Here is a 20,178-nt window from a genome sequence, read left to right as displayed (position 1 = left end):
CCCCGGGATGAGGGTGGGATGCGGGCAGGTCACTGCAAAGCTGGGCCTGGGTGCCTGAGGGAGGGACACAGGGAGAGGAGGCTCAGGGCGGAGGATCTGGGGGGCTGGTGCTGGCTGCCAGAGCTGTGCTTAGGGGAGCGACCTTTGAACTTTGACGTGAGTGCTAATGGGCAAAAGGTGCTCCTTAGTGGAGGAATCTGGGAAGGGCCTGCCAGCAGGGGAGGCGAGGGAGAGGGGAGCCCGGCTTTGGGTTCGGGCCTGAGTTCTCAGCAGGCTCCGCTGTGATGGGGTGCTGGGCGAGCCCTTGGCAGAGGCTGCGGGACTGGGGTACACACTGCAGCCGGACCCACTGGCCCACCTCTGCCCACCCAGACACAGCGCCGGCCGCGCGGCTATGCGCACCGCCCGGCGGCGAGTCCGAGCTGAGAGGGCTGGAAGCGCAGGGCGCACGCTGAGCTGCGTTCCAAAGGCTGGGAAGGAAAAGCGATTGCGGGGCATCTCCGTCTCGGTGCTGAGGTTGATGGCAGGGGGAGGTTTACCGTTTCCTGCATCCTGGGTTTCGTAGAGCGTCCCGTCCACACGGGTTTCACCTGTGTCCTTCTCTTAACCACAAGCCTCCGCACGGGGCTGGCGCTTTCTCTGCTGGAGTCTGGGCGGCGGCTACTGACGGAGAGACGCAAGGGCTGCGGGGTGACTTCGCCCATGAGTCAGTCGGGGCCTGTGTCGGGCAGACCCTCCCCTGCTGCCCCGCTCAGGGCACGGGGGTGGGGGGGGCGCGGGTTTCTCAGGTGCCCGGGGCTCTGTTTGCCCGGAGAGGAGCCGGCAGGAGTGGAGCTGGAAGGGCAAGCGGCCTTTTCCGGTTGGAACTGGTTTGAAACGGGTCCACGCGGCGGCTTGGGTTTGGCTTTGGGTTTGTGATGCAGCATGAGTGACGTGCAGCCAGCGTCTGGGCCGCGCCCCTCCCGGGTCAGCGCCACGGAAAGGCGTCGGTCGGCCTGGAGTGCAGGGCCCCAGGCTGGGGGGCTCCCGCAGGGGGGCTGGCAAGCTGCTGGCGAGGTGCCCCCTCTCGCACTGGGCAACCACGTTGTGCTCGGGTCATGCAGGGCACGGACACAGGCCCTCGTCCATCCAGCTGTGCAACCAGCACCGCACATCTGCCCTGGGGCCTAGTCCAGCCCGGCCCGGCCCGGCCACCTCGTGCAGAGCCCCCTTCCCGCAGCCCCGGGCGTGCACCTCAGTGGCACACAAGCCACTCCGGTTCCTGGCACCTCTGAGCCCCTCCACCCGCTCTGAGCGCCGAGCGATCCTGAGGACACAGAGCGGTTAGGTGAGCGGAATTGTACCCCCCCCTCCCCCCGCCCCAGGTTCCTTCACTGAAAATGAATCTTGTTCAGGAGACACAGCTACCAAGTGCCAGCGTCCACGTCACCCGACAGAGTCACTGGGCTGGTTTCCTTTAAACGTCTGTCCTAACCGGTCGCTGAAGAGGAAGGTGATGTGCTTATCGCTGAGTGAGCATCTCTCAGGCCACCGTGACCGCCTCCTTGAGTCCAAGGGAGACCTTAACATCCAGATTTTACACGTGAGGCCCTCAGAAGCCTGCACGGGCTTGGCTGGGGCTGCTGCGGAGAATGCGCTGGGCTGGACGTGCGCGTGCCCGGTGCTACCCATGTAAGCCCCTCAGCCCTCCCAGGCGGTGGTTCTAGAGGCCCAGATGGGTTTAAGGGCCGCCCCACGGTCCTGATGCAACTGGCTGCAGGCGCCGGGCCCTGCCTCCAGGCGACCTGACCTGGAACCCTGCTCACCTTCCTCTGGCGGCCAGAGACAAGTCCAGACCCCGAGCCCTCACGGCAAGCCAGGCGCCCTGTCACCCCTGCCATCCTCTCACCCTGCTCCCCAGAGGCTAGGTCAGGGAGCAGGGACAGGAGGGCAGGGTCTCAAGGAACAAGAGAGGGTTCTCAAAGGGCTAGTCCTGAGCACAGGGCCAGGGACCACAGCCTTGAGATTGGAGAGGGGCAGCAGGGCAGGTGGGGGCAGGAGATGAGGATGCACAGGCATGTATGTGTCTTAGCTCCGCTGCCACCACAGGGCGCCTCAGGCTGGAGGGGCCTGAAGCAAGAGACATGGATTCCTCACAGCCCCTGAGGCTGGAAGCCCACGATCTAGGTGCCGGCTGCTTCGGAATCTGTGAGGACTCTCTGCCTGGCTGGCAGGGCGCTGCCTTCCTTCGTCCTAGCGTGGCTTCTGTGGAGAGAGAGAGAGAGATCGCATTCTCTCTTCCTTTCCTGTAAGGCCACCAATCTTATGGGACTAGGGCCCCACCCTTGTGACATCATTTACTGTTGATTTCCTCCTAAAAGTCCCAACAGGTCCTCTGGGGGTGAGGGCTCCAAGGAATGAATCTGTGGGGGGTACAATGCCGCCCGCAGCAGTTGCTCTAGGAGAAGGGACACTAGTTTTTCTTGATGCCCTGGAGCTCCCCAGGATGGAGGAGGAAGGGGACCCATCAGAGTGTGCCTCTGAGTGACACTTCCTGGGTGACACGTGGGCCATGAACACGGGTGGTCCTCAGGTATAAGCAAGATGGCCTAGTGACCCGATGTCCCCACCTCTGACTCCAGGCGGGATCCAGTGATTCCTTCCAGCATGTTCTGTGGCTGGTTCTCTGCTTTGAGCCTCCGGGGTCAGGGGAAGGGCGGGCAGCCAGAGGTCCCGCCTCTGCCCTCAGGAAAATCGCTTCCTCTATCCCAGAAGCCACCCTTGTCCCCGCTGTAACGACAAATGAAACAGCGACAGAAGCAAAAGCGGACCTGGAAGCAAGCTGGCCCCCACTTCCTCAAACGTCTGGGAGCTAGACGATGCCGATTGGAAAGCCCTCCCTAGTAGGGTACACACTCAAGTTCATCAGTGTGCCACACGTATTTTTTTAAAAACTGCTTTTTCCCAAGCCCGCGTGGGCCCAGCCCAGCGACACTGAGTCTGGCTTTTAGACCTGTTGCCACTGATCTGATATGTGACGTGGACATCTCACTTTTCCACGTGTAGGTGTCCTCATCTGTAACGCGTGGGGATACGTTCAAGCACAGGGGAAGTGGCATAGGTCAAAGGGCCTCAAAAAACAAAGGCAGGTATGACTGTGATTAAGAACAATCTGTTGTTCCCACCTTTCGGTTCCTGCAGCCATCGTGTGGAAGCCGGATTGTTTGTGTGGTGTGGCGCTCCTGATGTGTCCAACTGCTCCCCCGTCAACAGGGTGAAGGCTTAACCTCTGATGCCGGTGGAGGCGATCTTATTTGGAAATAGGTGCTTACGGATGATCGCGTTAGGGAGAGAGCGTTGAGGGAGGGGTGGGCTCAAATCCATGCAACTGGTGTCCTCAGAAGAAGGGGGAATCTGAACTCAGAGACAGACACCCACGGAGGGAAGGCCATGTGAAATGCGGGCTGGAGACAGCCGTGTACAAGCCGAGCAGCACCCGCGGTGACAGAAGCCGGGGGAAGGCCGGCCCAGACTCTTCCTTACGGCCCTCGGACGGGGCCAGCCCTGCCGACACCTTGGCCGTGGACTTGCGGCCTCCAGGCCTCTAAGACAAAAAATGCCTGTCCTGAAGCCACTCAGCTGGCGGTGCTTCGTGATGACAGCCCCCGGAAACGAATCCGATACCAGACCCCGGCTTTGCTTTATTGGCTCTGGTTTGTTAAATGCCCAAGTACTTACTGAGTGACTGCTATCCGCCCTCCCTCCACGAAGCTTCCTCAGGGTTTACGGTCCTGGTCCTGAAGGTGCGGTAGACACAAAAGGAAGAGAGCAGGTTGCATCTCACAAGCTGAGATACGGCAGACGCATGCCCATTCAGGGAAGGGAGAAGCACGTGTGAGCTGGGAGGCCAGAGGGCTAGTTGAGAGCTCAACTGAGCCTCGAGGGCTAGGTAGGCTCCAGACGGCTGGGAGAGAGGGGAAGCCAGGCCAGGGGAGAGAACAGCCCCGCAGGCCAGGTGCGGAGGTCTGTGGGAGACGCGGGGTCCAGGAACAGGCTCAGTCTGCGTCTGCGCTCTCCCCCTGAGCTTTCTCACCGCCCGCCCTGCCTCTCGCCTGCGTCTGCTATGCCTCCCCTCCTCCTTCCTTTTAAGGCCCAGCGAGACGGCCACCTGCTCTGTGAGGCTTTCCTGACCCTCTCCCAGGAGCTGCGTTTGCAGGTGTCAGGGTTTGCAGGTGACCATCATCATCAAGCTTTGTGGGGGCATGCGTTGCCCTGTGACTGAGCGTGGGAGAAGGCCCCGTTTCTGTGGGGGAGACACCGTGATGAGCTCACCAAAGCGGCTGCTTTCGCCTGGCAGTTCCCAGACCCCTTGCATCCGGGGGCCCTGTGACTAACTCTGGTCAGTGGATGTGGGCAGAAGTGATGTGTGCCCCCTCCAGGCCTGGCTCCTACTGACCCCTGAGCCCTGGGCCGCTGGCTGGAGCTCCCAGGGCCAGTGGAGGTTCAGGGGCCCTGGAGGAGGGTAGTGGGTCTCTAGCTGGAAGATGCGGAGTTCCGGAGCACCTGGGGGTGGTCTTCCCCACACCTGCCAACCTGCACCGCAGTGGGGTCAGACGCGTGACCACAGCAGAACCTAAACGACTCCTGCTAACCCAGGATCCGCTGCCGCCTGGCTGCTGGGCGTGGTCTGGGCATGTGACCCAGGGCCCCTCACCGGGAACCCCACCCTCTGCCTGGATACCTACAGGAAGCTCACTCCATGACTTTAGCCACCGGCTGCGGAGAACGGAGCCAGAGCTGGCTCCATATGGCATCACCACTGTGGGCATGGCTTTGCTCTCTGCCCAAAGAGACAGGGTGCCTGACAGGCCCCATCAACCCCCCTGGGAGCCGCCGTCCACCGATTCGGGAGCAGCCTCCTGGAGTGGGAGCCCCGCGCCCCGATTTGGTGGAGGAGGATTTGAGTTTTCCCCTGGAGACGCCAGGAAGCCAGTTTGTCTGCCTAACGCCAAGGCCCAGCTCCGCATTTCTGGCTGTTTCTGTGGTTACCTCGCTTGGGGTGGTTGGGTGGGTGGTGGTGGGAGTGGTGGAGTGTGGATATATTTGCTCTTCTAAGGCCCTGATTTTCGATTCGGGAGCTGCTGGGCGAGAAGTCCCCGTTACTGCCTCCTACGCAGGTGCCACGGGCAGGGGATGGAGGGGGTCCGGGGAACACGGTCTGCTCTCCCTGGGACCCGAGGCCACCTGTGCCGGGGGCTGAGCTGTCAGCCAAGCCCCTTCCTCTAGAGACCCACGGGCGTCGGGGAGGGGAGGGCGAGGAAGCTCGCTCCTCCTCCTCCTCCCCCCGTCCTCCTCCTCCTCCTCCTCTTCCTCCCCGTGTCGTAGGAGGGAGCCGAGGCCAGGGAGCCTCAGGGGCCTGCGCATACGGCCCGGAGTGATCGAAGTCACCGGAGCCCATTGCAGACCCCTCCTCCGCACGCCGGTTCCCTCCCTCCAGGAGGCGCGGAAGGTCGGTGGTGTCTGCTCTCGGGCGGGCGGCGGCGGGAGGGGGCAGGCGGGGTCAGAGGTGCCTGGCGACGCCCTGGACGACTCGGCCTCTTCCCCTCTGGGCCACCCAGGCCGCACTTCCTGCAGGGACCGCGGGAGGCGGGGAACGCGCGGGGGCCGGCTCCTCCTGGGCACCGCCTCCCGGCCTCTCCCACACCCGCAGGCCAGAGGCCACGGGTTCGGAGGTGGGACCAGTGCTCGGCTCCCCCTCCCCCGCCCGCGCCCCGAAATCCACGCGGGGCTGCGGCTGCGGCTGGGCCAGGGCGCCGCTCCGCTGAGAGTGCGCTGGAGGAGCTGGGGGCCAGCGGGGACCGGAGCAGGGGTCCCGCGCCGAGCGGCCAGCGGGGGGCGTGGCCATGGAGGGGGCGTGGCCGGAGCGCCGGTCGGCGGGCGGGGCTAATTTGGGGGCGTGGCCGAGGCGAGTCTTAGGCAACGAGCCCCGCCCCCGGCCCCGCGCCCCGCCCCCGGCCCCGCGCCCCGCCCCTCGCCGCCCCTCCGGGCCCCGCCCTCGCGTCCCTTCCTTCCCGGGGCTGGCAGGCGGGCCGCGGCGTCTGCGGGCGGCGGACGGGCGGGTGCCTCCGGCTCGCTCCCTCCCTTGCTGCCGGCTTCCTTTTGTTTTTCTGGACGGCGATGAGCTCCGGGCCGGTGCGGCGGCTGCGGGCGCGAGGAGGCCCGCTCTCCTAGCCACCCTTCCCGGCCTTAGCGCGCTAGTCCCGGGCGGCGGCCGGCGCCTACCCCCGCGCGGCGGCGCCCAACTTGGGTTCGGGAAGCCGGGGGACGCGTCCTGCCCTGGAGCAGGTAGGCAAGCGGCGGGCTGCGGGGCTCGGGGGGGTGCGGGCTCAGAGGGTGCGCGCGTGTCGCACGCTCACACACACTGGCTCGCTACGTGTGAGTGTGTAAGCATGTGCATGAGAGTGTGCAAGCATGTGAGCGTGTAAGCATGAGCATGTGAGTGTGTAATCATGTGAGTGTGTAAGCGTGTGCGTGCGTGTGTGTGTGTTGGGGGGTTCCTGCGTTTCTCTGTGCGCTGGAGTCGTGGGAACCGGGAACGGTGGTGTGCCCTGGAGTGGCGTTTCCTCGTGGGGATCCGTGTGTGCACATTTTGGGGAGGCATTTGTGGATTGTGTGTCGGGGACAGTTGCCGGTGGGGACAGGTGCGGGGCGGGTGTCAAGTGGGAGCGGCTGTGCGTGGGGCTGGAGTGGCGGGTGGGCGTGGGCGGTCCAGCCCCGCGCTCCGAGCCCGGTGCCCGCCTGCCCCGCGCAATGCGGAGCCCCGAGCCGCCGGGGGACCGCTGGGGTCCCGGGGGCGGGCACGGGCCTGGGGGGCAGCCCCACTAACCCCGCAGGTCCGCGCGGCCCACGTGGGTCGCCTGTGCGTTCAGACCGGGGGAGGGGCCCGGCGGCCGTCTGCTTCCTCCTTCCCGGGCGGGCGGGGGGGGGGGGGGGAGTTGTTTCCGAGCCAGGAGCCTGGCATCGCCAGACCCACACGCGCCCGGCGGACACGCCACCTCCCTGGGCTGTGAGTCGCTTCTCTGTCAAATTGGGGCAGCTGGTCCCTCGGGGTCTGCGGTGACAGGTCCAGGAGAACGCACTGGAGGCAGCTCCTGGCCCCGTGCCTGGTGCCAGTAGGTGCTACGTTCATGAGATCGGAGTTTCTTTGTTAAACCTTTCCCCCCCTTTATCATGGGTGGGGCGCGTACATTCCCCCTGCGCGCGTTTTGTGCCTCTCTCCCGGCCCTAACTTAACCGCAAAGCACGGAGGTTGGAGAAAGTTTGGGGGCACCGCCGCCGCCGCCTCCTCCTCGTCGCACCTCGCGGCCGCCTGCAGCGAGCAGGAGCAGGAGCAGGAGCGAGCAGCGTGGACCCTGGCCCCGTTCCAGCCACGAAGGCCCCGGCGCCGAGCGGGGGCGCTTCTCCCCAGCGGAGGCAGCGGCTGTGAGGAGCCCTTTTGTTCAACAAGTGCTGGTCCTCGGGGAGTGCAGCTCTGGAATCTGACAGCCATGGATGCAAGGGGCGCTCCCCGCAGGTGCAGGTGCAGGTGCAGATCGATGGTGCCCCGGGCATCTGGCTGGGCCTGTTCCCCCTAGAGGAGGGTGTTTGCCGGGGTGGACACCCTCCTGCCCTCCCCCCCCCCCCACCTCCCATCAGCTTCGCGCAGGAGGCTGAGGGTTCCTGTGGGATCATGCATCCTAGTCCCACACCTTAATTTAAAAAATATGTAGCTTTGCCACCTGCTCCTTGCACCACTGAACTGCAGGGAGTGTGCACGCTGCGCTGCCCACGAGGCACCCTCAGAGTCCTGCCCACAGCACCGAAGCGCTTGCTCCGACCCAGCAGGGCCATCTGGCAGCTGCCTTTTGCCAGGGCCAGCGAGCGATTCCTTCCCTCCCTGTCCTGTGGTTCCTTCCTCTCAGGACCCTGCCCAGTCTGAACACCAAAATAACCTCTCACCAGGGGAGCAGCCAGCCTCACGGTGCACGAGCTCGCAAAATGGAGCTGGCGTGGCATGGGCAGGGGCGTCGAACGGTGGCCACGGCCTCCTGCAGGTGTCCTGGTGTGTGTGTGGAGGGGGGGGGGGGGGTGGGGGCTGGAGCCCTCTGCAGGCTTTCAGGACCCAGCACAGCAAACTCCGGGTTGGTTCCTCTGGTTTGTCTTCCTCCGGACAGAAGCTCTGAGCTCTCAGAGCGATGGCATGTAGGGGGAACAGAGTATGCAAGCTCCTCCTGCTTGGGGTCCGGGGCACACGCAGGCTGCAACCTGCTTGGTAAAGGGGTTTTATATCCTAGCAGAGAAGGAGCGTTGGATCTGAATCCTACTCTCTTCCCCATAACCAGGTTCAGTAATAATATTTTTAAAAAATCTGTCTGGCTTTCTCAGAAGACAAACCAAAAGCTGGGTTATTTTTTCCCCCTTGGTTAAAACCAGCCCCTTGTCTCAAGCAAACCAGTATTTTGGCTCTGGGTCTGTTTCTGCTTGGCTTTGGAAAGTGCCTGTAATTACTGAGCTCTTGAGGTTTCATTGAATAATGTGCCGAGAGAAGGCCCGGGGGCTCTGCCTCCTGCTCGCTGGGAGCCGAGCGCCAGCCTGGCCCCGACGCTTTCTGTGGGGCGGGAGATAGACGTCCGTGTGCCCTAATCACTGGGGAGACTTGGCTTTGGGAATCGGGGGCCTGGAATCTCCTTTGACCTGAAAACAAGAATCAGTCAAAACCCCAGAAGAACAGAGGTTTGCCCAAACTCTAGCCAACCCGTCCATTCATTCCCAACAGTCCCTCCTGGAGAGAGACGGAGAGGAACAGAAGCTGGGCAGATGCCTTCGGAATTTACCGCAGGCCCCTCTGGCTGTGCAGAATGAGAGCTCCAAGAGGGGCCAGGGGTGGGCTCCCCGCTGCCCACACCCGGCCGCACTTCTCCCTGGAGCTGCTGCGGATGGAGCTCCGTCCTGGCGGCGCGGGAGCGTTGTCTCCGGGGCTGCGCCCACTGCCTCCGGCCCCGCGTGCGCCGTTCCGAGGGTTGCCCTTCACAGAAAGGACCGTGTGGAGTGTCCGTGCCCTCCTTACTCCTGTGGTCCTGCCCCCACACTTAGCCTAAGACCTGGTGCTGCCACTCACTGGTGGTAAAGTGCCGAGTTCTCAGCACCGACTCATGAACTCGTGCCAATCCAGGGTACTCACGCTCATTCCCAGAGCGCACTTGGCACCAGAAGTCAGCTGCTTGGCCGCTGAAGTGTTATCTGCACCGGGATCAGGTCTGCATTAGGACTTCGCATTCCAGACGGCCCTAAATCACGCTTGTTGGCGGTGGGGTAAGGCCGCCCGCCGCTTTCTGAGCTGCCAGCCCAGACTTGATGGGGGATTGTGTGCCTTTTGCTGGTTTGTAGCACCTGGTGCCATGTGCGAGGGGAAGGAGGGCGCTGTCCTGGTGCTCCGCGTGGGGACGCACCATTTGCCACCCTCTCGTTGGGTTTCCTTCGCGTGTTCATGCCCACACGGCAGGCTGCACAGCTGGCATCTCACGTGGCCCTTTGGGTTGGGTTTCTAATTAGGGGATGACAGAGGGTAATTGTATCCGGAGATCGCGGAGCGGGCTTCGCCGTCCCGGTGCCACTGGCCCGCGGGGAGATGGTTTCTCTCAAATCCCCACGTTGGAACCGAGTGGCATGAGGCTTGAGGCTCACGCCAGGCCATCAATACCGTTTGACAGGCGCTACGCTGCTTGGGCCCTGATGCGCAAGGTGCAGGTCTCAGGGATTCTGTTCTAATCACCCGAAGGCACCGTCAGTCCTCTCCGAGGCCGTCCTGCTGTGTCCTTTCAGGTCTAATTGAGTTTCTGAGGCAAAGCTTCATCCCTCTGCATTTCCGAGGCCTGTCAGCTGCAGCCGCCTCCCCAGCGAGCCGGGCTCTCCCGCTGCCCAGCCTGCCCTGCCCACCGCAGGCCGCGAAGCGAAGGTGCCGTCTTGGGGCTCTTTTCATGCCCCCCCCCCCGCACTTGCTCGCCCAGGGCTGGGTCTTCCCTGCACTCAGAGGTGCAGCCAGGGTGGCGGGAGCCCGAGCTGGGGTACCGGCCAGCACAGCCCCTCCTGCCTCCTGGACGGGAAGTGGGAGGGTGAGGGGTGAGTCTCTGGCCCTTGGCTAAGAAGCGCTCAGGACTGTTCAGTGCTTCCTCCGTGGATAAAGCTGCCGCGTTCCGCAGACAGGAAGAAGGCTTTGGGGGTTCCTGGCTCCCCTCCGGAAGTCTCCCCTGATTGCCTCTGCACCCTGCTGCCTGTCAGACCCTTCCCTTGCTCTGTGTGCCCCTGAGCAAGGGGGGTGCCCCTGAGCTGGGGCTGTGCTAAGTCAGGTGAGCGAGCCGGAGCTGTCCCAATGCTCAGACCCAACGCACGGACGCACGGACGCAGAGCCACACCGCCCCCGTCACCGAAACCCCCCTTCTGCCTGTTGGCGCTGGCTCCCAGCTCCTCCCAGCTCCTCCCAGCTCCTCCCAGCTCCTCCCAGCTCCTCCCAGCTAGAGGTCTGAGGTGTTTGTGCTCTTTCCCCCTCATCTAATGGGTCCCCTCCGTGGCGCTGCCCCTCCCCGTCCTTCCCCCTCCCCTCCCCACGCTGTCCCTCCTGGGAGCAAAAAAAAACAGGTTGTCATCTCGCTCCCTGTCCGCCACCCCCAGGTTCACTCTGTCCCTCTGAGCACCGGCTCTGTGCCTGCTCCTCCCTGGGCCTGGAGGGCTGGGCACAGGCCTCCTCCCTCCTGAGGTGGGGCGGATCTTGGACTGGGGGTGGGGAGAGCATCAAACAGCCCGTGAGCATGACAGGCGCTGGGGTGTGGGGAGTGGGAGCGCCCCCGCTGCCGGGACTCCAGGAGGAGCATGGGCCAAGCTGACACCCAGGATGAGAGCAGGTGTCTGGAGGGAGTGGGGACAGGGGCTGGGGCGGCACTGCCTCCCTCCCTCCCAGATTCATCTGTTAACCTCCTACTCATCCCTAAAGAAGGTGTTTTTAACTAACGGCTTTATTGAGATGCAATTTATATACCACGGGGTGTGCCTACCTTCAGTGCATCCTCTGCTGCTCAAGTTTTTCTTTTCAAACTCAGGTGTTTTAGGCATGTTTTGACGCAGGCTGCAGTGCAAGGCGTGCGGTCTGAGTGGGTGTGCCAGGCTCCTGGAAGGGTGCCATGGGGGGGGGGGGAGGTCATGATTTGGAGTTTGGGGAGCTGCCATTTTGGGTTGTCCCAGCTCACGTCTTCTGAGAAGCATCTCTCCAGTTCCTTGAAGAAGCCACGGTGACCATGAACTTGGGGGGAGGGGCATGCACAAAGCGATGAGACTTAAGGAGGCCGGAACCCCCTCCCCTCCCACCTGGAGTGCTTGGGAGGTGTGTACTGAGTTCGGGTGCACGTGCGCTAGGCTGCCTGTGGCTGTGGGACTCCTGGGGACGTTGGCAGAATTCGATTCTGTGCAGCGGCCTGTGGATCACAGTGTTCCCCTCACCCGCCGCCCCCCCCCCCCCCAGCAAAATGCTCAGGATTCTGCTTCCTTCCTGTGCATTTAACAGATGTTTCCAGAAAATGGAATTGACCACAGCTCCCCGCCCTTCCCTGTCACTCCCATCCTTTCTCGCGGCTGCACGGGAACCCGCTTGTGGAGGGAAGTGGGAGCCTCTCGAGATCAATCACTAGGGTTTAAAAATGTCCTTTTCCGCGTTGTGCCGTTTTCTGCGTTTATGTGGCTGGAGAGTCACCCGGCAGAGTGAGCGTGGCATGTCCAGAAAAGCCTGCCCCACGCAGGACCGAGTCGGGTGGGGTGGTGGCTCCCTCTCCCCTCGCCGGAGCGTGGGGTGGCGGTGGCGGGAACCAGGCTTTCTTACCAATCCTTCAGTCGGGCGGTGCCAGTCTCCTGCCTGACGCAGCCTGGTCAGTCACCAGGGGCGGGAGACTTTTCCCAGTAAGTAAAGAAGGCCTCAGCCCTGGCCGGTTTGGCTCAGTGGATAGAGTGTCGGCCCTCAGACTGAAGGGTCCTGGGTTCGATTCCGGTCAAGGGCACGTACCTCGGTGGCAGGCTCCCGGTCCTGGTCAGGGGCATGGGCCCTGGTTGGGGGCATGTGGGAGGCAACCAATTGAGGTGTCTCTCACATCGATGTTTCCACCCGTTTCTTCCTCTCCCTTCCACTCTCTCTAAAAGTCAATGGGAAAAATATCCTCCCGTGAGGATTAAAAAGAAAAGGCAGAAGTGGGCCTCAGACGGAGGGTAAGGCCGGACCTTGGGCAAGTGTGACCCACGTTCTCTGAAGACGGGATGAAGCATTGCTGCTTTCATTGGCGCGTGTTCCTGGTGATGTGCTCTGGCCTGACCTAAAGGAGGAAGGCCGGGCTGCGTGTCCCAGAGCTGGCTGTGAGGTGAACGCTCTGCCTTGGGGATTATTTCACCTCGTTGGTGGGAGTGGGCGCGGGGAGATGCCGCACAGGCAACGAATTCCAGGTTCTCTGCAGGGGCCCCGAGCCGAGCAGCGGTCTCACTGTGGCCCACAGCTCCTCCCCGTGTGTCTTGTGGGCCAGCTGCTGGCTTCCCAGTAAACCACATCCTCACCTTCACCCTTTTTCTCATTATCACTGTCACCATTACTATCAGCACCATCACCATCTCCATCATCACCATCACAACCATAATCATCATCACCATCATTATATCACAGTCATCACTGTCATCACCATCACCAACTATTGTCACCATTACCATCACCTCTATCACCATCATCACCATCATCACCGCTACCATCGTCATCACCAAGTCTCAGGGTTCCTTTCCAACCTTTGGGCGTGGCATCACAGAGCCCATTTAGGCTGAATTAGTTCTTTGTTGCCAGGGGTGGGGTGGTGCAGGGCACTACTGTTAGGGGGGTAACGAGGGGATGACCAGTAGGGAACCCGAATGGGTAGATGATAGAATGTTACTCTGAAAAGTGGCCTCATGAGAATGATCTGGAAGATTCTTGGAGAATCCCAGCTCTGGTGGTTAGTTTTATGTCAACTTGACTGGGCTAAGGGATGCCCAGAGATCTGGTAAACATGCTTTCTGGTTCGTCTGTGAGGGCATCTCAGGAAGAAATGAGCATTTGAAGCAGTGGACTGAGTCGGGGTCACTGTTACCAGAGCGGTGCCCCCCATCGGTCTGGTGGGGGCCTGAGCAGAACCGAAAGACGGAGGGAGCAGGACTTGGCTTGTCCCCTTGGGCCGGGCCCCCTGAGCAGAGGGGCTTGCTTTGCAGAGCGGGTGTGCTGGGAGTCAGTGCAGTAGGGCTGCTCTGTGCTCATGCTGACGGGTGGGTGTCTCACACATTAAAACTGCAGGACGGCGGTCGGGGAGCCACGCAGGCCCCAGGGTTGGCCGAGCGACCGCCGTTAATGTCTGGCTTTCACGTGACCCCGGTGTCTTTTTATCTCCATCTCCGTTTCCTCATTTGTCAGATGGAGCTCAGGGCTAGACAGCCTCCAGATTCTGGCAGCTCGACACCGCAGACCGATGGTTAAAAATGTGCACTTGAGTTGTAGGGGCATCCAGCCTAAAGCACAGAGAGCGTTCTCCTGGCTAAGCTGACTGCGAAGAAAACGCACCTCCTAGAAAGCACAGATGCCTTAGCAACTGCCGCCTCAAGAGCAGGCATTGTAAGTCAGAAGAAACGGGTAATACCGAGGAACCAATTAGTGGGCTCAGATTAGACGGGAGGGGTAGAGGGTTCTGAAGTCATGGCAGTGAACTCTCGGTGTTTCATCCGCCCACCCGTCCATGCGGCACCTTCTTATAGTTTCCTGGGCCGGGAGTGGTGCTGTGTGCCGAGGCACCCGAGATCAAGAGATGGGCTTGTGGTACGAAGGAGGTGAGTGCTGGGGCGGGGCGGGGGCGGCATGCGCCGTGGGAGCGCTGGAGGCCACGGAGCTCGCTTGGGCCGGACAGCCGGGCCATCTGCAGAAGCTGCTTGCAGCGCCTTAAGAGGACACTGGCCAGAAACCCCAGCCCGAGGCGTGGCCCTCCCCGGGGCTGATGCAATGCTGCTCTTCCTGGGAGGTCTCAGCGCTGGGGACCGGAGAAACCGGTGGACTGAACTTCTGGTTTTGACTCCGTGTGAGTTAGAGAAGAAAAAAGTCGGAACTAGGGAGGGTTGTGGAAGACACATCCCTGTATTATTTTCGGACAGAAGTGTGAGTGCTCATGCCAACTCCGGGCCAGGTTTCGCCTCCAGTTGGTCTCTTTCATAACTTACTAAGGATCCCTTGACAGGAGGACATGTGTCAGAGCAGGCGAGTAGGAACTTGCGAAAGGAGTTGAAAATAAGTAATTCAAACATTTCTCCAAAGTAGGGAGCTGAGAAGCAAATGCAGCGTCATTTCAGTTCCATTTGGGAGGAAATGGATGGGAAGGGAGTAGACCGAACGGCTGGCAGCGGTGGAGTCCCGTGGGGTCACGAGTGGCTTCTCTAGATTCCAAATGTTCACCGATGGGCATGCATTACGTTTGCACTCAGGGGAAAAAAAGGCTTTTAAAAGGAATCCAAGAGCACATTCCTCTGATAACCTCGTTTACTCTCTCTATTTGCTTAGCCAACTCCCTTTGCAGTCAGACTGGCTGGAACCCGCACATTCCATGCCTGTGGTGGTTGAAGGAGTGGGAATGTATCATGATGCATCATTAGAATTTCTTTGTGCATAATTGCAATTGGTTAATCTCATCTGAATTCAATACTGAGCAACTCCATTAACAGGGATATAAAGAAAAACGTTCCGTGTCTTCCAAGAAACTCACCATTTCAACATGGCGGAGGGTGGAGTTAGTATACGGGCGAGACTGTGTTTCTTCTTTTTCCTGTGCTTGAATCTGGGCATTTTCTTGGCTTCTTGCCCTGGAAGGAGCCTTCCTGGCTCAGGCTGGGTTCACCTTGCGTGTGTCCATGAGGTGACTGGGTGTCCTGGCCCAGCTGCCCCTGCGTCCGTCTTTTCTCATCACCAGTGTTCAGGCCGTGGCCCTGTTCCAGGACTCATCTCATTGTTTGTCCAGCAGGTGATGCTTTTCAGCTCCCTTTTTATTTATTGATTGATCTGAGAGAGAGAGGGGGCTGGGGAGGGAGAGGAGGAGGAAGGGAGGGCATCGATTTGTTGTCCTGCTTATGCACGCACTCATTGGTTGATGCTTGTGTGTGTCCTGACCCGGGATCAAACCTGCAGCCTTGGTGTATGGGATGACGCTCCAACCACTGAGCTGCTGGCCGGGCCTTCAGCTCCCTCTTTGAAAGTAACGTTTTCTGTTCCCCATCCCGGCCCTTCCTTCCCGACCCCCTGAGGGCGAGACGGCTGGTCCTTAGCTCCTGTGAGTTGGAGGACCCCTGGGAGGAGCCTTCGCATCCCTCTGCTGCTGCTGCTTCTGACCTGGAGTCCATATTGGGCTGGCATGGGGTTGGCCTTTGGGATGACCGTGGGCTGACGACATCGGGGCAGACGGTCCTTATTCACCGGCTGAGAAGCAGGGCCCTCTGAGCTCTCGAGGGAGCCATTGCTGACTGGGTGGCATCCCTCCAAAGGCTCCCCAGGCTGTTCTCCCGTCGTTTCTCAGGGGTTTAACCTGTCCGCGTCCCGGCGAGGGAGTCAGCGGCAGGAAGTCACGAGAGCGAGGCCAGCCGTCAGAGAAACTGGCTAATAGGGAAGATTCATTTCAGGGCAAGCGAAGGAGAGAGATGCTTGGGGACCGGGCTGTCTCTCCAGGCAAATAATATTGCTATAAACCGAAACTCCGAGGCTGCCTTTGCTACCGGCTCAGTGATTGCTTATAGCTTCTGGGATTAGAATTTTTTTAAAAAATCGCGTCGTTATATGAAGGTCTCGGGCGGTGTGCTCCCCGTCCCCCGTTGGGGCACCTGGGGGGGGGGGCCACCAGGTGATGTGTCTCTCTCACGTCGATGTTTCTCTCTGCCCGCTTCTTCCTCCCTCCCTCTGAAAAGCAATGGGAAAATCTCCCATGAGGATGAACAGAAGTAAACAAATAAATAAGTGAAAGACAGGAAGAAGCGTAGCTGTCAGCAACCTCCCACACTCATCCCGTAAGTGATTCCAGGAGCTTCATCGCAAGGAAACCATGTTTTAAAGAGCGAATATGGCCCCGGTGTTCAGGAGACTGAAAGCCGGTCCTTAGGTGTTTGCAGGGCTCCCCGGAGAAGCAGGGGGGCAGTTCTGCTGCTGGAGACAGGTAGGTTGCCATGGCGCCCGGGCGCGTCCCTGCGGGCGCGTCCCTGCGGTGCCCGGGTCTGCCAGGTGCCCTGCAGAAGGAACCAGCCTCCGCTTACGTGGTCTCCCTGGAGTTACGTGCGCCGGTTCCATTTTCTAAACAAGGCCGTCTGTGTCCGCTGACTTAGAGTGGTTTCTGACATAATTGTGCCCTCTGCTCTGTTTGCTCAATTATTAACTGCCCCCCCCCCCCATCTCGCGCCAGAACACTCAGATGCATCGAGGGGACGCCTGCCCAGAACACAACCGGAACAAACTCTCCTCGCGAAGCCGCGTGCTCCCGTCAGTGCGCCGTGACCAGCCCGCGTGGCCAGCGGTTGCATGGCACAGGCCACGCCTGCCCTGGGGACACACGGTGAACCAGATTATCGGGGGCCCCGCCCTCGTACAACTTGTACTGTGGTTGTGACCCAAGCAAACAGCGGAACCCAAGGAGGGCCACGGGCTGATCTGCTCCCAGTGTGCCCCCAGCCACCCTTGGCTGAGGATCCCTTGCCGTCCGTGGGGTGAAGGCTGGGCCTTGCTGGAGGGGTGCTACACCGACTGTTTTGTTGGTCTGTTCTTACTTTTTTAATGCATTTTTATTGATTTCAGAGAGGAAGGGAGAGAGAGAGAAACATCAATGTTGAGAGAGAATCATTGATTGGCTGCCTCCTGTATGCAACCTGGGCCTGTGCCCTGACCAGGAATCGAACCCGGGGCCCTTCAGTCTGCAGGCTGATGCTCTATCCACTGAGCCACACTGGCCAGGGTGAGATATCTCTTCTTGGCGCCGGGCTGACTGCACACTGTCTGACGGGCAGCGATCAGACTGTTTTCTAAAGGAAAAGGCACCTCTGTCACCCGCCCCTGCCCTCTCCCCTCCCCGAGGCACCGCCTTCCCCACGCAGGTCCCAGGGCCCCGCCTGGCACTGCCCTGTGCGTCCTGGTCTGTGGAATGGGAATGACAGCCTCCGGCAGGACTCATTAGAGCAGCCGGGAGACTCTGCGATGCCTCATCCCGGCACCATCTCCTTCGCCAGCATCCTGGGCTAACCCCAAAAGGAAAGGGGTTAACATTCCTATTGCTCAGCCGTGCCCCCCACAGCGCCTGCTGCCTGCCAGGCCGGGGAGGGCGGCTGCTGTGTGCTGGGCTTGGGACTTACTGCTCGATGACAAGCACTTGTCAGATACAGTCAGCTTGGCTCCGTCAGAGCCTGTGCTTAGCAAGCAGCTCCCCTAAACCCGCCCCGGGGTTACAGCCCAGGGGTGGTCCCCTGAGGCAGGGGGTGGGGTGGGGACTTGGGTGTCAAACTCTCAGGGACTTGTTCACTTGACCTGCGCCTGCAGAGCGCTCCCTGTAGTGGGTGGTGTGGGAAAGAACGCGTCGTGATTCTCGCGCCATTGTTGGAGGAGAGGGACCCGTGCTAACCTTCCTGCCGCAGATTCTCTGGCTCCTTGCACCCTCCCACATCGCCCTCCCGGCTCCCAGCCTTGCTCAGGGATTGCCTCCACCAGGAAGCCCCCGGCCTGCTCTGCCCCCCTGCTTTTCCTGGTTCACTGCTGCCCAGGCTCCACGGCCCATCACCTCCCCACAGGGGTCTCCTCTCTCCTCCCAGCTGGGGCCTTCCAGCGGTGGTGACTCTGTGTTGAATAGTCGCTGCTTAAGCAGAGACTGGGGCTGGGAAGAGGATCCCCACGTCGGCTAACTGCACTCACTCACTCACTCACTCACTCACATAGCGCCTCCTGTGTGCCGGCTCTGTGCTAGGAATGACCCAGGCAGCGGCAGTGGTCGAGCATCTACCTATGAACCAGGAAGGCACATGCCGGGTCGCGGGCTCGATCCCCAGTGTGGGGCGTGCAGGAGGCAGCCAGTCAGTGATTCTCTCCCATCACTGATGTTTTTCTCTCTCTCTCTCCCTCTCCCTTCCTCTCTGGAATCAATATATGCTAGGATATATATACAAAGAGTGACCGAGGCAGAGTCCTGCCATCGCTGGGCTTCTGTTTCTAGCTGGGACCAACAGACAGTGAGCTAAATGGGTCGATAACATAGGGACAATGTAGTAATACTTAGGAGGTGATAAGACTGTGGAAAAAATAAATGAGTGAAGGGTGGGAGTATCAGACGGGGGGTGGGTGAGGATGAGTCATAAACAGGGTGGTCAGAGAAAGCCTCCTGAGAGGGGGGCATCTGAGCAAAGAAAGGCTGGGAAGAAACGGGGAGTCAGCCGGTGGAAGCTGGGCAGGCGGACCGCGGGCACGGGGAACAGCACGTCGGGGCCCCTCTGCTCAGAGGCGGGACGCTGACGGCTTCGCCCTCCGGCCGGGAGAACCCAGCGGTGCGTTCGAGGCGGCTGCCTGCTCTCCCGTCCCAGCTCCCGCCCTGAGTAAGCAGCCGGGTCCCAGGCGGAGGCTCCGGGCCGGTCCTTGGCCCTGCCTGGGAAGCAGATGTAATTCTGGAAGTGGGGCGGCCGGCCGTGGCCTCGCGGCTGGATTCACGTGGTAAGGCCGGGGGAGCAGGAGGCTCCGTTTCCGGTGGCGTTCCTGAGCCGCTGCCGAGCCCGGGCACAGAGAAAACCCCGCCTGTCTCAGCCGCTGCCTGTGGGTCTCATGTTGATGGAATATCCAAACCGAATAGCCCTCGTGTTCCCAAGTCCCCGTGACAGACCCAGGCCTGGCTGACCTTCTGGCCCCTGCTCAGCTCTCCCTCCCTCCGTCCTGTCTAGCCGGTCTCTGAGTTAGTCATTAAGATTAGATGCCAGCCCGGCCGGCGTGGCTCAGGGGTTGAGCACTGACCCATGAACCAGGAGGTCACGGTTCGATTCCCGGTCAGGGCACAGGCCTGGGTTGCGGGCTCGATCCCCAGTGTGGGGCGTGCAGGAGGCAGCCGGTCAGTGATTCTCTCTCATCACTGGTGTTTCTGTCTCTCTCTCCCTCTCCCTTCCTTTCAGAAAGCAATTTTTTTAAAAAAGGAAAAAACAAAGATAAGATCCCCAGACCCATCGCAGCCTGTGCTGCACTCACTGTCACCTGCCTACATTACTGTCCGTTCCCAGGAGTCTCCGGCGCCCTGTCCCCCAGCCCCATTCCCCACACGGACCCAGTGTGAGCCTTCTCAGATGCACTCGCTCACACTGCCCAATGCTCTCAGGCCCTCGCTGCCAGAACAGGGTCCACATACTAAGCGTGGCCTGAAAGCCCTCCCCGTGGCGCCTTACTGCTCGTCCCACTCCTCACCCCCCACCCGACAGCTGAACTCGTTGATTGGCAGCTCCTGTCACCCTTTGGGTCCTCTGGGCCTTTGCACATGCTGTTCCTTCTGGGAATCACTAAGCCCCGCTCCCCACTCTCCCACACCTGGTGAGCACCCCACAGCCTTCTGGAAGCAGCAGGGCTTCTGCCAGCGGGTCCCTGTTCCCTGCCTGAGCCCCTGTACCTGACCTCGGCCGTCCTGGTACAGCAGCTGGGGGTGGGGGGTGGGGGGGAAATAGCATTGAAAACACATGTCTTTCTTCCCAGTAGACAGACCAGCCATGTTCCTGTTCGTCCCTCTGTCCGCGTGGGGCTTTGCCTCAGGACTGTAACTGGCTGGGCAGCGGGTGGATGCTCAGTGGCATTGGGGAGGGGGGAGGTGTGCCTGAGGCAGTCACAGGGGTTGGTTGCCAGGCGAGACCCCTCCCCTCCCACTGGCACCCCTGGTCCTTGCCAGCCCAGAAGTGTGCCCCCTCTCTAGGCAGGAGCCATCCTCACTTGTGGTGAAAATAGTGAGCACTCAGGTAACGGGCACTGTCCGGGGTGCTGGTCACCGGAGCCCCGATGGGAGCGTTCAGCCAAGGGATTGCCAGCTCACGCGTCGTCGTTCAGCAGGTGGGTCCTCAGTGCCTACTCTTCGCCAGGTTTCTTCTAGG

At 61.0% G+C, this 20,178-nt stretch overlaps 1 protein-coding gene across 5 annotated transcripts in view; it reads left to right on the top strand.

Annotated features, from left to right (window-relative positions):
- The first annotated feature begins 5,107 nt into the window (after positions 1-5,107).
- HPCAL1 (hippocalcin like 1) overlaps positions 5,108-20,178 on the top strand; it is a 67,767-nt gene continuing 52,696 nt past the window's right edge. The window contains exon 1 of one of the 5 annotated variants that reach the window (XM_081100712.1): positions 5,108-5,156. The gene's annotated coding sequence lies outside the window, so the exon portion shown is untranslated. The other 4 variants (XM_081100711.1, XM_081100714.1, XM_081100713.1 and 1 more) reach the window with 4 other exon arrangements.

This window comes from Myotis nattereri (assembly GCF_964212035.1).
Source record: "Myotis nattereri genome assembly, chromosome: 10".
Taxonomy (NCBI): domain Eukaryota; kingdom Metazoa; phylum Chordata; class Mammalia; order Chiroptera; family Vespertilionidae; genus Myotis; species Myotis nattereri.
Note: the sequence above shows the minus strand (reverse complement) of the source record. Positions and strands in the feature narration are given on the sequence as shown.